General features: G+C 30.9%; 1 protein-coding gene across 1 annotated transcript in view; it reads left to right on the top strand.

Annotated features, from left to right (window-relative positions):
* The first annotated feature begins 446 nt into the window (after positions 1 to 446).
* Positions 447 to 13,121, top strand: part of LOC143196459 (uncharacterized) — a 376,070-nt gene continuing 363,395 nt past the window's right edge. The window contains exon 1 of the mRNA XM_076404142.1: positions 447 to 506. The gene's annotated coding sequence lies outside the window, so the exon portion shown is untranslated. The remainder of the gene's footprint in view (positions 507 to 13,121) is intronic.

Below are 13,121 nucleotides of genomic sequence, written 5' to 3'. Positions count from 1 at the left end.
TTCAGCTGACGTTGAACACTGTTTATCATGGTAAAAAATCGTCACCGCTGTCGTACTAATAGCGACTGATGACTGATCATTGACAATATTAAAAGTTTTAATCGGACTGAATAAAGCGATTTCAGAATAGGTTGAGACGATTTAAAAAATGTATTTAATATTTTGATATTATGTTATGTTTTATTGATATATAATTTGTATTAATTTTATTTCAAATCCAGAAATATTAAATATAGCGTTTGTTAAGTATACTTCACAGGTTTCAAAATACTAAAATTAAAACTTTTTCTAGTATAATATATAAGGACGATTGTGTGCTTTCTCCGATTTTAAATAATAAATTTCAGCTTTTAAAATAAAATCAACGATTAATATCACTATAATATAACAATTATATTATCAACAATAACAAATTCATATTTTTAACTAATATAATTTTGTTTCAGATTCACTAACTCATTCGCGATCTTCATTCAATCAAGGAGGAAAAATCGAATTAGATTAAGGTAATACAGTTTTAATTAAACATAGGTCATATTTAAAATAATTATAAATGTTGTAAGTGGATGTAGTTATTCTTTTCCTACCCATTTCCGGATATTTTCGTGTTTTCTAAACCTTGTGAAACAATCTATTGTATATTCAAACATGTCTGATGATACTATAAATTCTATGAAATTAATTAACTGTTGTGGCCTTTTATCATGCATAAATTTAGAATAATTCAATAGCAGGTTTACGTATTTATTTTATTATACACCATATTTATTAAACTAATCTTAATAATATATTATCATTATGTATAAAAACTATTTTATTTATTGTTGATACATTGTGGATATTTGCTAATTTTATAGCAATTGTAATGAACTGGAATAAATAAAATATATTAGTAAATAAATAATTTATTAGTTCTTTACACAATTGCTTTTATGTAATTTATTATTTATGTCATATATTTTTTAAAATTTTTCTTATGAACATCGTTTTCACCCAAATAGCTAATTGGTAGGATAGCCGTAAATCAAGAGCAAACAAAAACAATAGAGGTAATAATTAGGTACAATAAATATACGTGAGGCAAGTTGAGTAGTACAATTGATGAATGTCTGGTGGAATAGAAATTATGTCGCCTTTGAGACTGATTGCTCTTAGTGTGGAACATTCCAATATTCCTGGTATTCTCGTAGATAATTAACCGCAGCCTCTGGAAATAATCGACAACTGACAGCGCGACACAGTTGGCGTGCAGTGAAATATGTCAGTTCGATTTATTATAGAACCTCAAGTCTTTCGAGCAGTCTAAAAGATATTATTCAAAATTGACCCTTTAAATTTCTTTATGTAATAAAATGTGTGCGCTAAATTACATTTTACTTCTGTTCTTTTATTTTAGATTATAAAACAATAATTCAATAGAAAATTGGGAGAAAAGTGCCTGCTTTATATAATATAATGTAATTAATATTTTCGACCAATTCAGTAATTTCAAATATTTTTCTTGAAATTTAAACAAATAAAATATAATACATGGGTAGTAACAAAAATTTGGATGTGCTTACCTTCAAAATTGATAATTGCTCTTCGTACAATTAATGGCCTAAAATGAAAATATTAGTAATTAAATTAATATATTTTGTAGTAGTATGTACAATTGTCTAATATTATTTATTCTAACATTAATTTTTGCGCTATAGTGCATAATAAACGAAATGGGGAAAACCTAATGTAGGTGTATTTTTATTAAGAACCGAAAATTTAAGATTTTATCTTTCTAAAATACTGTAAATTTTAGGTTTCATTCGTTTTCATAAATTTTAAGTAATTGGCAAAATAATTTTCAAACGTCATTATGACGAGACTGCAAATTTATATAAGAAAGGCAGAGTAATTTATGAATGAACAAAAATTGTTGAACTAGAAATAATCGAAAACTAGTAAGCAGAATAGTGGTGTGTTGTATTCTGTATCATTGCCTTGAAACCTCTGTTTTAGAGCTAGTCAAAAAAAAAGAAATATAAATTTATTCGAATAATCATTATATGTAACATAATTTATAGATATAAATATAAGTATTACCAAAATATATCTAATGAAAAGCAATACATTAATTCTTACATTTATTTACACCGTCAGTACTGCCATTTGCCACTTCACTACCACTATTCTATCACACTATCTGTTTTAAAATCAGACAATATTATCAGAACGCCTGAAATAATATGAGTCCTCGGAGGCGAAATGTAAACAATAAGCAGCCCGGCACCTTTTTTCTATGTTTACAAATTCGCTAATCGGCGAAAACCTGGGGCGACTAGATTTCTTTGCGTGTACTTTTAGTGGATCGACGTAGTATTTTTAAGGAAGTTTTAACAGATAAAAAATATTTTATATATTTTAATACAGTGGCACGGTTATACTAATGCGTCTCTTTTGACTGTTAATTATATTAAAGATTATTTATATTTTACTAATTGCAATTTATCTAGGCCAGCCTCTGTATTATGCATATTAAAATTACCTATAGATTAATCGGCTTAGTGAAACTTTTGCCTCCCTTTCTGGGGAAAAGAGGGCCAAATATTGAGGTGACAGTATGAAGTAAAAATTTTTATGTAATATGCCCTACAAGTAAATAAATATTAATAAGACGAAATATGTCCAGTCAATCAATCAAGAATAGCCGTCAGATCATTGATATAAAATATATAAACAAATATTTAAAGCTCTATTTTCATTGGATGTGGCCGAGGCGCTGCTTCCATCAATTTTTATGCTGTAGATAATTTATCAAAATTTACTGAGACGAAAAAATTACAGCTAGTATTTTAAAGATCAAAGAGTGAAATGAATAAGTAAAGAATTATGCAATTTTATTTAAAAATTTAGGTAAAAAAATCATTTTTTAATCGGCCTAGTGTATTTATTTTTTCCAATATATATTTTCGATGAAAAATATCTATAAAAGATAAAAATTATATGAATACATAAATGAAGAAATGGAAATATGCAGCAGTTATAATGAAACTAACTACACAATTTGTATAGATGGAACGCATAGCACAAATAGAAAAGAATTTGAATTATTAAGAGTAATTTTGTAAACATTTTAAGATATTTAATAATTAGTTCTTTGCATCAATTTTTTTTGATTATTTGTATGATAGACCTAAGCTTTAAAAGGGCAATAGTTTGATGATTGTAAATACATTCCTTTAATATAAATCTATAAATTGTATTGAATACATTACTTAATTGTGTTTATTATTGTTTTAATACACACACTAAAGTCAAATATCAATTTCAAAATTATTTTTGTTCATATATTCCCTGTTTTATATATAAATATGTATTAATTTATCTATTATTCCATATTTATGTTTATATCATAAAAGTAACAAAGGATCATATATTTAATGCTCTCAAGTTGTTACATTTCTGAAAATAATTTTATAATACTTTTTTTATAGTGTCCATTGGTGTGATAATTTAAACTTATCAATATTTTGTTAATTATTGAATCTTAATGGAAATTAGATTTAATTAAATACAATTTTAGAAAAGTTAGTTACTACAAGTTCTTGAGATAGTTTGCTTATATTTTAATATGTTTTAATTAACTCAATTATATGAGAAACATGATTAAGTTAATAAATCGGGATCGAATTTCGACCACTGTGTCAACATTAGTAATTAGTGGAGAGATGGGGCTAAAAACTGGATGGGGCTTCAGTCTCTTCGAGTAATTCAACTTATTCGTTAGTTTCGAGCCAAATAAATATAATACGAGGTAGATTAAATGATAAAACAAAGTAATACAAGCCAAGGATCATAATATTAATAACAATATATTGTACAAAATGCTTCAATGTCTTTTAATACTCTAAATTCACAATATATAATAAATAACATAATATCAAACTAAATGTTAAGAGTGTCATGAGTCAACTGTCTTTGAAATCAAATTATATTAAGCAGTACAATATAACTGTCAAAAAATAATAAATAACTTAATTTTTTTCGTTCGTTATTTTAGAGTCTCTTTTTACCAACCAGGGTTTATGTAAACCTAAAACATAGTTCACGGCATTAAGTCTACACACTATCTGAGACAATACTGATGAGTGACCAGCTTGAAGAAACATCCAGTCTTAATTAGTCTGGATACTGGCTTCACTCGGATAAGTTTTCTTGTCGGATTTTGCGCTTTTGCGTCCAGCAGGATTCGAACCTGCAATTATAGCAATAGCAAAGTAGTGATCCCCAAGGATATTGAATTTAATTGAATTTCTTTGCCCTGCTTAAAATACTTGAAAGCTTGAAAAACATAATATATTTAAAGAAATATATTTCTCCTTGAAATAACTGTGGGATTGAACGTCAATAATGGCGAAACATTGAATGGGGAAAATCTCATGTGACACCAACTACAAAGTTGGGCACAAAGTAGAGTTTCTTCAAATATTGGTAGTACTTATATAAGTTATATAATACGGTACAGACCATCTGGTCATCTGTTTTTTTTTGACTACCTGAATTGTTAACGAGTGACACAGGTTGGTCTGTTTTTACTCTAAGTATCGCTTTGTATCAACCTTTAACAAGTCGGCTTTTCTTTCCGTAATGTCTTTTGTCACATTTTAACTGATATAGATGATATATACCTATAGTATACATAAGTACAGGTATATATTTAGGATAATATTATATTAACAAATGTTTTGTAATAAGACTTTTTAATAATCACAGACGATAGTGTACTGCGTATAAAACCGATGAACTAATACAACTTCCTGGTAACCCCATAGGAGTCAAGTTCGAATCCTTCCCAAGATATGGTTGTTTTTAATTTTTTATAGACAATAATACAAAATTCATCAAGGAGCCAACCATCCAGGCATTTTGAATCTTTAAAATACAACAAAATAAAAAATATTTACCGTTATCATCATATAAAAATAACAGTTTATACAGTTTTGTATGGGTATATCTCGTATAGGTTTTTAGTAATGTCGTAGTTGCATTTGTGTTTTTTTATTGAACGTTTAGCAATGTTTCAAACGCATTGCATGATGTGTTTACGGGCCGAACGGCATGCAATGAAATAGCAATTTGGAAAATCAAACACCAATCCGAGCTAGAACAAAGATAAAGGACATCTGCAATCCAAATTCGAGTTAAATGTAAACAGTTGTCGGTCGATTGCCGATATTTCGGCAAATTGAATGTTACAAGATGACCGTTCTGAGGATTTGCGCGTGGTATTGTCAGTTGTCGAGTAATGTTCGGCGGTACACTTACATTTCTAATTTTATGACAACTTAAACAATAACAGATTAGTAAAAAGTAAAATTATGGGTTATTATATTTGAAGTAACATATATAATAGGTCAATTGAAAAGTCCTCGGCCTACCATAGTAAAATACATTTTATTGGGAAAATTAGTTAGTTTTTTTTATTCAACATAATTCCCTTCAAGGGTGATACAGTGATTATAGCGTCCTTTGCTTCAAAATAGGTCTCAGTTTCAGCGATCACCTCTTCATTCGACAAAATTTCTTCGCAGCGAGCATTCTTTTGAGATCTGAGAACAGGAAATAGTTGCTGGGGCCAGATCTGGAGCATAGGATGGATGAGGAAGCAATTCGAAGCCCAATTCATTGATTTTTGCCATAGTTTTCACTGACTTGTCACACGGTGCATGGTCCTGATGAAGCAGCACTTCCTTTTTCTTCAAATGCGGTCGTTTTTCGGCGTTTTCATCCTTCAAACGATCCAATAACGCTATGTAATAGTCGCTGTTGATGGTCTTTCCTTTCCCAAGGTAGTCAGTGAAAATTATTCAATGCGCATCTCAAAATACAGACGCCATAACATTGCCAGCTGACTGTTGCGTTTTCCCACGCTTTGGAGCGAGTTCATCTTCTGCATTCCACTCGGATGACTATCGATTAGATTTCGGAATGAAATGATGGAGCCATGTTTCATCCATTGTCACATATCGACGCAACAACTCGGGTTTATTACGCTTGGTCATCTTAAAACTCTGCTTCTAATCATCAACTCGTCGTTGTTTTTGGTCAAAGGTGAGCTCGCGCGGCACCCACTTTGCACAGAGCTTTCTCATACCCAAATATTCGTAAACGATATGATGTACACGTTCAGTTGATATCTTTAGGGTGTCTGCTATTTCACTCAGTTTCAATTTACGGTCATTTTAAATCATTTTGTGGATTTTTTAAATGTTTTCGTCGGTAACAAGCTCTTTTGGGCGTCCATTGCATTCACTGTCTTTGGTGCTCATTTCGCCACATCTAAACTTAGCACACCAATCCTTGATGGTTGATTTTCCTTGGGCAGTGTCCGAAAACTCGGCAGCAAGCCAAGTTTTTGCTTCAACTGTATTTTTTCTTTTCAAAAAGCAATATATTATCAACACGCGAAATTCTTTTTTATCCATTTTTTTTTTCACATTAACAAAAGTTGCTTCACTCAAAATGTAATAAGTCACAAACTAATGATCCGACAGCTGTCAAATTTCTACACGCATCTTTTGAGTGATAGGGCTAACTAAAAACATATGGATTTAATTCTAATATTGCCATCTATGTGTCAGGGCGGGGACTTTTCAATTGATCTGTTAAGTATACATAACGATTAGAATAGTGTTAAAATGCATTTTTTGAGCATCAAAGTAAAATACTATTAACAAAGCTAACTGGTAAATTCGATAGTATTAACATTTCTCTAGGTAAAACAACACATTTCCATATATTATATTCAGTGGATATCGATGTTAATCATGGAATGTTTAAAATTGCATTTTCGACCCTAATTACTTTTGTTGTTTGATTTCAAAAAAATCGGCGAAGTACTGGCGATGCCGCTCCGTTATATTCAAATCGTGAGTTTTGGTTTTAAATATTTAAAAGTGATAATATTGATGTGAGTGATAAACAACGACCTGCAGAACCTGTTTAAATATTGCAGTTTCATTGCTTAACAAAAAAGAATAGTTTCTTTAGCGTATTGTGACAGGCGATAAAAAGTGGATCTACTACGATAATTCCAAGTACAAAATGCCATGGGTTAGTCCTCAGTCATATAGACCCTTCATATAGGCCAAACCAATATCATTTGTTCGATACGGTATTGTTTTGTATGTACCTCTATTCCAAAGAGTTAGCAGAAGAATACAGATCCGGTTTGATGCGCCAAAGTTTGTCCTTCTCCATTCCATTCCTCCAATGATTAGGTTCCAGTCACTCTGCACTAGGCTGTATATTTTATAATTAATAAATTATATAAAGTAATTAATTAATTATTAATAATAATTAATAAATGTAATTTAATAATTTATTAATGTAATTAGTTGGTCCTTTGTAATAAGTGAAATCTCTATATATATTTGTAATTAGTTGGTAATTTGTAATATCATCTTTGATGAAGCTATCACCTAATTTTCAGACATGCCCTTATGGTGTCCAGACAAATATACAGTACATATTACAGTTCTAGATTTCACAGTATGTAACTTATGGCTATTTATTTAGCTCAAACATAATATACGAGGGTACTATTTTCAATGAGGAGAAGATATTAAGATTACTATTCGCTCTTTTATTTATTATTATAAAAATTTATTATTTATTATTATTATATTTATTATTTTAAAAATAAAAGACTCCTTAATAAAAACTTCGTCATTTTTATAATCTTTCTATTCTCAATAATTGCAGCGATTCTCGTGCCTAGTTAGATAATGTAATAAAAAATATCAGTAAAATTGTACCACTAGCTGGGTTATTTCTGATATTAAACTGAGGTATCTCTGGAATAGCGGAGTGCTATTTTCACTATTATAATATTTTCTATATTTCAGTTAATTCTCGGTTACGTTAGGATAGTAAACATTCTTCAGCAACATTTCGTTATTGTTCTAATTTTGGTCTTAACTCTTCTGACGTAAAATATGATCGCTCTGGAATTTTTCAATCTTATATGGTATTAACGTTTCCTTCAATATAAGTAATTAAGCCGGCTAGAAATTCGATGTCTGTTATTACTCCAAGGCATGGGCAATATTTTCATAGTGCATATCTAATGGCCGTTCTGAGCCACTTCCATGAATGTATCTAATACGCACAATCTACATATAAACACAATTCACCGTTTTCAGCCACCTGTCTTGCGTTTTTATACTTACCGAAGAAAAAAGTAAAATATAATATATGCTGGTATCCATATTTGTAGTGTTCATACAAAACTGATTAAAGAAGTGGTTCATTTTTCATTGACTTTGTCACATAGATACAGCTTAAATTAAGCGATGATTTTGTTTACTTGAAAAAATCTCGTATGGTCAAATTACACAATTTTGGTGGCCAATTCTCGACTTGTGCAGGAAATGCTCATCCATGCAGTTTGCTAATTATGACTTCCGTTATGTGGCAGATAGCGACGTGATGTTAAGTCCAGGAATATATCATTCAATTCCTGCAAAACAAATCGTTATGGTGTTTGTTGATGAGTCGATGATTCGGATCAATAGAACAGCTGGACTAGGCATCAAATAAACATTTCTTGAGGATTTTTGTCCCTTTGTTCTGATTTAGTTTCAACTAGTTAATACTTTAATACTTTCAGGTTAAAGTACTTTGATTGACATAACTTTTCTTATATAAATTTTATTGGTGCAAATTCCTTAAATAGTTTTCTTGAATTAACTGAGGTTCCCCTTCTCTCCTATTGTCTCATGTAAAAATTTTAAATATTTACATATTTTTTACTTCCACTAAACGTCTGTGTAGATACTTGTCCATCGGAGTATTATGTATTCTTGTTTAAGTTTGTAATATTCTAGCAAGGGGTAACACTTTGCTTGTAAAAACGTGTAATTAAGGTGATCTTTTAAGTTGATTATTTTAAGTGTATGAATATTATTTGTCGAATAACAGTTATTTTGAGGAATTTAATTTAATACTATTTTATATTAAATATTAAAATAACGGTTTAGTTTCACCCGGTTAATATTTTTATATAAACGTCTGTTTATTTCAGTCACAGTTATGTTGCAGTTATTCCTTAAGACAATTTTTATTTTGGACTGTTGGAACTTCGGACAACGAAATTAAATTTTTAATTAGATTTTTCTTTGTAAAGCGTCCCTCACAGTACAGTTACGATTTTCGTTAATGCATTTCTTGCTAAGGCAATTCAACGGAAAGGGTTCCAGTATTATCAGTTTAAAAAAAGTTTGCCTTCCCCCAGACGTCTTTAGTACGAAGACAAATTCAATTAGTTGATTGTTTTTCGTCTAGTATTTCGTTTGGCGTTCATTGTAATATTGAGGATGTTCGGAAGAAGGTTCGCTCTAATATATTTGCACAGGGACAGTCTTTATTCAGTAGAAGTTAGTTTAACTGTCACTGTTATTTTATTTCGCTACACATTGGGGCAATTTTATGTTCAGTAATTTATGCATTTTATTGTCTTCAGAGGTAGCAGAGTCTTAAAGAATGGTGGAGGCAAACAATATTCATCCACTCCATTAAAATCTAAAAATTGACGCCGTGTGCTAATAACTATGTGTTATAATAATAACTTTCTTTTATTTGATGTTTCTCCATGTTTCTTTCTCAAATAATATAATTTTTTTACATAGATAATTTACCAGAAAGATCTAGGTCTGTAAAGTGGGCTTCCGTAGCAGCGATGACCTTCGCATTCGACTCAAATTCTCCCGACGAGTGACTTTTTTAAGTTCGGAAAGAAAAAAAAGTCGCGCGGAGCCAAATCTGAATAATTCGGTGGATGAGGCAGCACTACGTAACACAATTCGATAAATTTGTCCGTGGCGAGTGCGAAGGTGTAAGCCGGTGCCTAGTTATGGTGGAGGAGCCCATTCTTCTTCACCAAATGAGGCCATTTTTTTCTGCAATTCTGCGTCGAATCGGCCAAATAATTCACCTAGTACAGCACTGTGGCCGTTTTTCCCTTCTCCAGGAAGTCGATGTAGACAATGTGCCACATCTTATGAATCCTAGAGAACTTTATAGTTCGCCTTGGACAGTCCTATTTCAGATAGAGGAGTTTTCCTGTTCTTCGAAGCACGGTCGCCAGTTGATATCCACTATAGCGACCATTGTAATACTTGTGGATCCATGTTTCATCGATGTTCACGAAACGACGCAGCAGGATTGCACTTAAACAGCATCAGAATCTGCTCTGAAGTGGTCTCACGGTTGGGCTTGTTGTCCGGAGTGACCAAAACAAAACTACTAGTTCGATTCGGCCGAAATTTCAACAATAGCCGTCTACGCGAACATACTATATGATAGTAAATTTCTCTTGAGATAGTGGCGCCATCAGAGAGTGAGAAGTACTTATTGGACCGCCCTCGTATTTAAATCGCAGAAATGTTTATTTAATTTTTTAAAACTCTATACAACGAAATTAGATTGTATAATTGGATTTTTAACTCTAAGATCCCTATACCGCCGTTGCGATTTGATTTGATTCTTTATTTTTTTAAACGAACGATGGAAATGGTTTCCCGTACTAGTAGTTTTAAAGAAAGTTCGTTTCCTGGACTTCTTCTTAGTAAGAAAATGATTTATAGACTGTTTTTTTACCGCAAATGTTTTCATGGAGTTATGGAGACTTTGAGTTGAATTGGCTTTGACAGTTTTATTAACATAGATAATTCAGGACATATACCTCCACTGTATAAATAAGCCCTATCGAAACTGAAGTGAGCTTGAAGGTACTGCAATAGATACCAAAACTCAACAAATATCATATAGTTTCCCTGTTCGAAAGACCCGTACTGTAGGGAGTAGTAAAACATTGAGCATGTGACTTCATCACTGATAAAATTTTTGGACTACACGATCAGTCCTTACTACAGGAATACTACAGGAATTGTACTGGCTCTTAGGGAATTTTTTGAATTTCTATATTAATATATATTTACGATTTAATTAAGATTATACATACCAAAATACCTTCCGAGTATACTCTGTAGTTCAGTGGTGTACGAAGGAGTAGTTTTATGAAACTTGTAGCAAAAGCAATAACTAATATTGATAACTTGCTGCTGTAATATTATTTTGATGGCGTCTGTTTAACCTGTTTATTACATTACTTATTATTAAAAGTATCCAAAAATTTATATTGTTTTGTAGTAACGTTGTTGCTCAAATAGGGATTATATAATGAGGACAAAATTGATAGCATATATTTATAAAGAAAAATATAGCGTCTGCGCTATTTGACAATTAATCATTAACTTGAATATTTTATTATATTTATATATATACTAAAATCGAAAATTAATGTCGTAAATAAAATCGTAATGTAAGAAATTTAGATAACTTCTGGGTATTTAAAGAATGCTGTTTGAAATTTTGTAATATTTGGGTGGTTCATAAGAGAAAACAATTTCTAAAATGGTATTTGGTTCACCAGAAAAATTGAATGAACCAACGAATAATGCTATAGATTGCAATTTTTGTTAAACACATTTACTGCATTTGATGGAAAAATCCGTCAATCTGACCATTTGTTCAGGCTTCAGTGACGGTATTTTCTATTAGTTTTTTGTTATAGTTTGTATCGTATCTATCGTGGTCGGCATCTGGCAAATTTTACCAAAATGTGATTGACACTGAACGCAAACGTGAATAAAAAATTCAACAACGGGTCATTAATAATAAACCTGATTTCGTTGATGTACCAGTTCCTGGCTGTCCAATTTAAGTGTAATTGACACATAGAGTAACTTAATTTTTATAAATAGTGGCAATTTTAAGGCTCATAATTTTAACCTTTGATGTTTGCAATGAAACTAGATCCTGATGAATGGTTATGATGTTGACTTGATAATAAATTTAAATTTACCTATATTTTAATAGAGTTAATGTTATCTAGCAATAAAATCTGTATAAATTTGATGCCAAGTTATATTATCTATAGAAAAAGACAGTTCACTGATTTTCTACCATTCGAAATCAGATTTCCCTTATATATAAGCTTTATATAGCATAATATGGATTTAGTTAGTCAGGAACATGGAGAACCCTTTTATAAAACTGAACTTGATGAAACTTGAACAAATGATGTTCTGTATAATAAAAATTTATTATCAAAATGAGAATTATCAAACAATCTGTAGAATCAAAATGAATTAATTTTAGTAGTGTTATATATCAATATCTGTTTTCCCTAATTTTGGATGTTTATCGTCGCTAATAAATGTCGAAAATGTTGATTTATTAGCTGCTAAGCCGCTTGCAAGTTCTTTGAGAGTTTCAGCTGGATATTCGACCAATAGGTCTTGCAATAAGTTGTCTTGAATATGCATCAAAACAGTCAACATTTATAGATTTGAAACAAAACCGGATATAACTGAGCAGCAACACCGTAAGTTTCTAGAAGTATTATGTTTCGGCAGCAGTTTCTTTTCATTTCTTCAAGTAAAAAAACCAAAAGTAACGAATGGTGAAAATTAAATTTCAACTGTTTCATCATTAGTGTCTGTATACACTGAATAACTCATTAATACTAAATGGAAAACTGTTATTCCATTTATATAAATGTGAAAACCATCTAATTTGACAATTAGGTTAGGTAGTCGAACATTTGTTTACAATAACATTTCCGTGACCGAATGGGTGAATGAATTTTTTTCATCTTTTTCCTTCTAGATAATCCTAGAAAATATATTGCTAAGCCAATTTTTAAATGAATAATTGTATTTAACTGGAGTCTGCTACGAAAAACTGAATTTAATTACGTGGGGCACATTCATTTCCCCGTACGGCCTTGCATACAGTCCTACCCGCATAATGCACTTTTCATCGTGAGACAAAATTTATGCGTTCGTTCAACTACAAGATGGCCATTTAGAATTTTTATGGAAATTATTGATATGGCTACACTCAATGCCTGTATCATATGCCCTAAAAAAAATTCCCCATTGAAAATGTAATGTCCGAAGTAGACGACGAATTTTTTTTCAAAACTTGGCACAAGAAATTCCACTCTCAAACATGCTAAACAGGAATCGAAATAGGAGTAATTTTCGCGAAACTACAACAACTGCAATAGATTTTTCTTG

The sequence above is a fragment of the Rhynchophorus ferrugineus genome, unplaced genomic scaffold, assembly GCF_030347505.1.
Source record: "Rhynchophorus ferrugineus isolate W39M unplaced genomic scaffold, kcgeb_rfMv2 rfM4, whole genome shotgun sequence".
Taxonomy (NCBI): domain Eukaryota; kingdom Metazoa; phylum Arthropoda; class Insecta; order Coleoptera; family Curculionidae; genus Rhynchophorus; species Rhynchophorus ferrugineus.
This window is presented reverse-complemented; position numbering and strand designations above follow the sequence as displayed.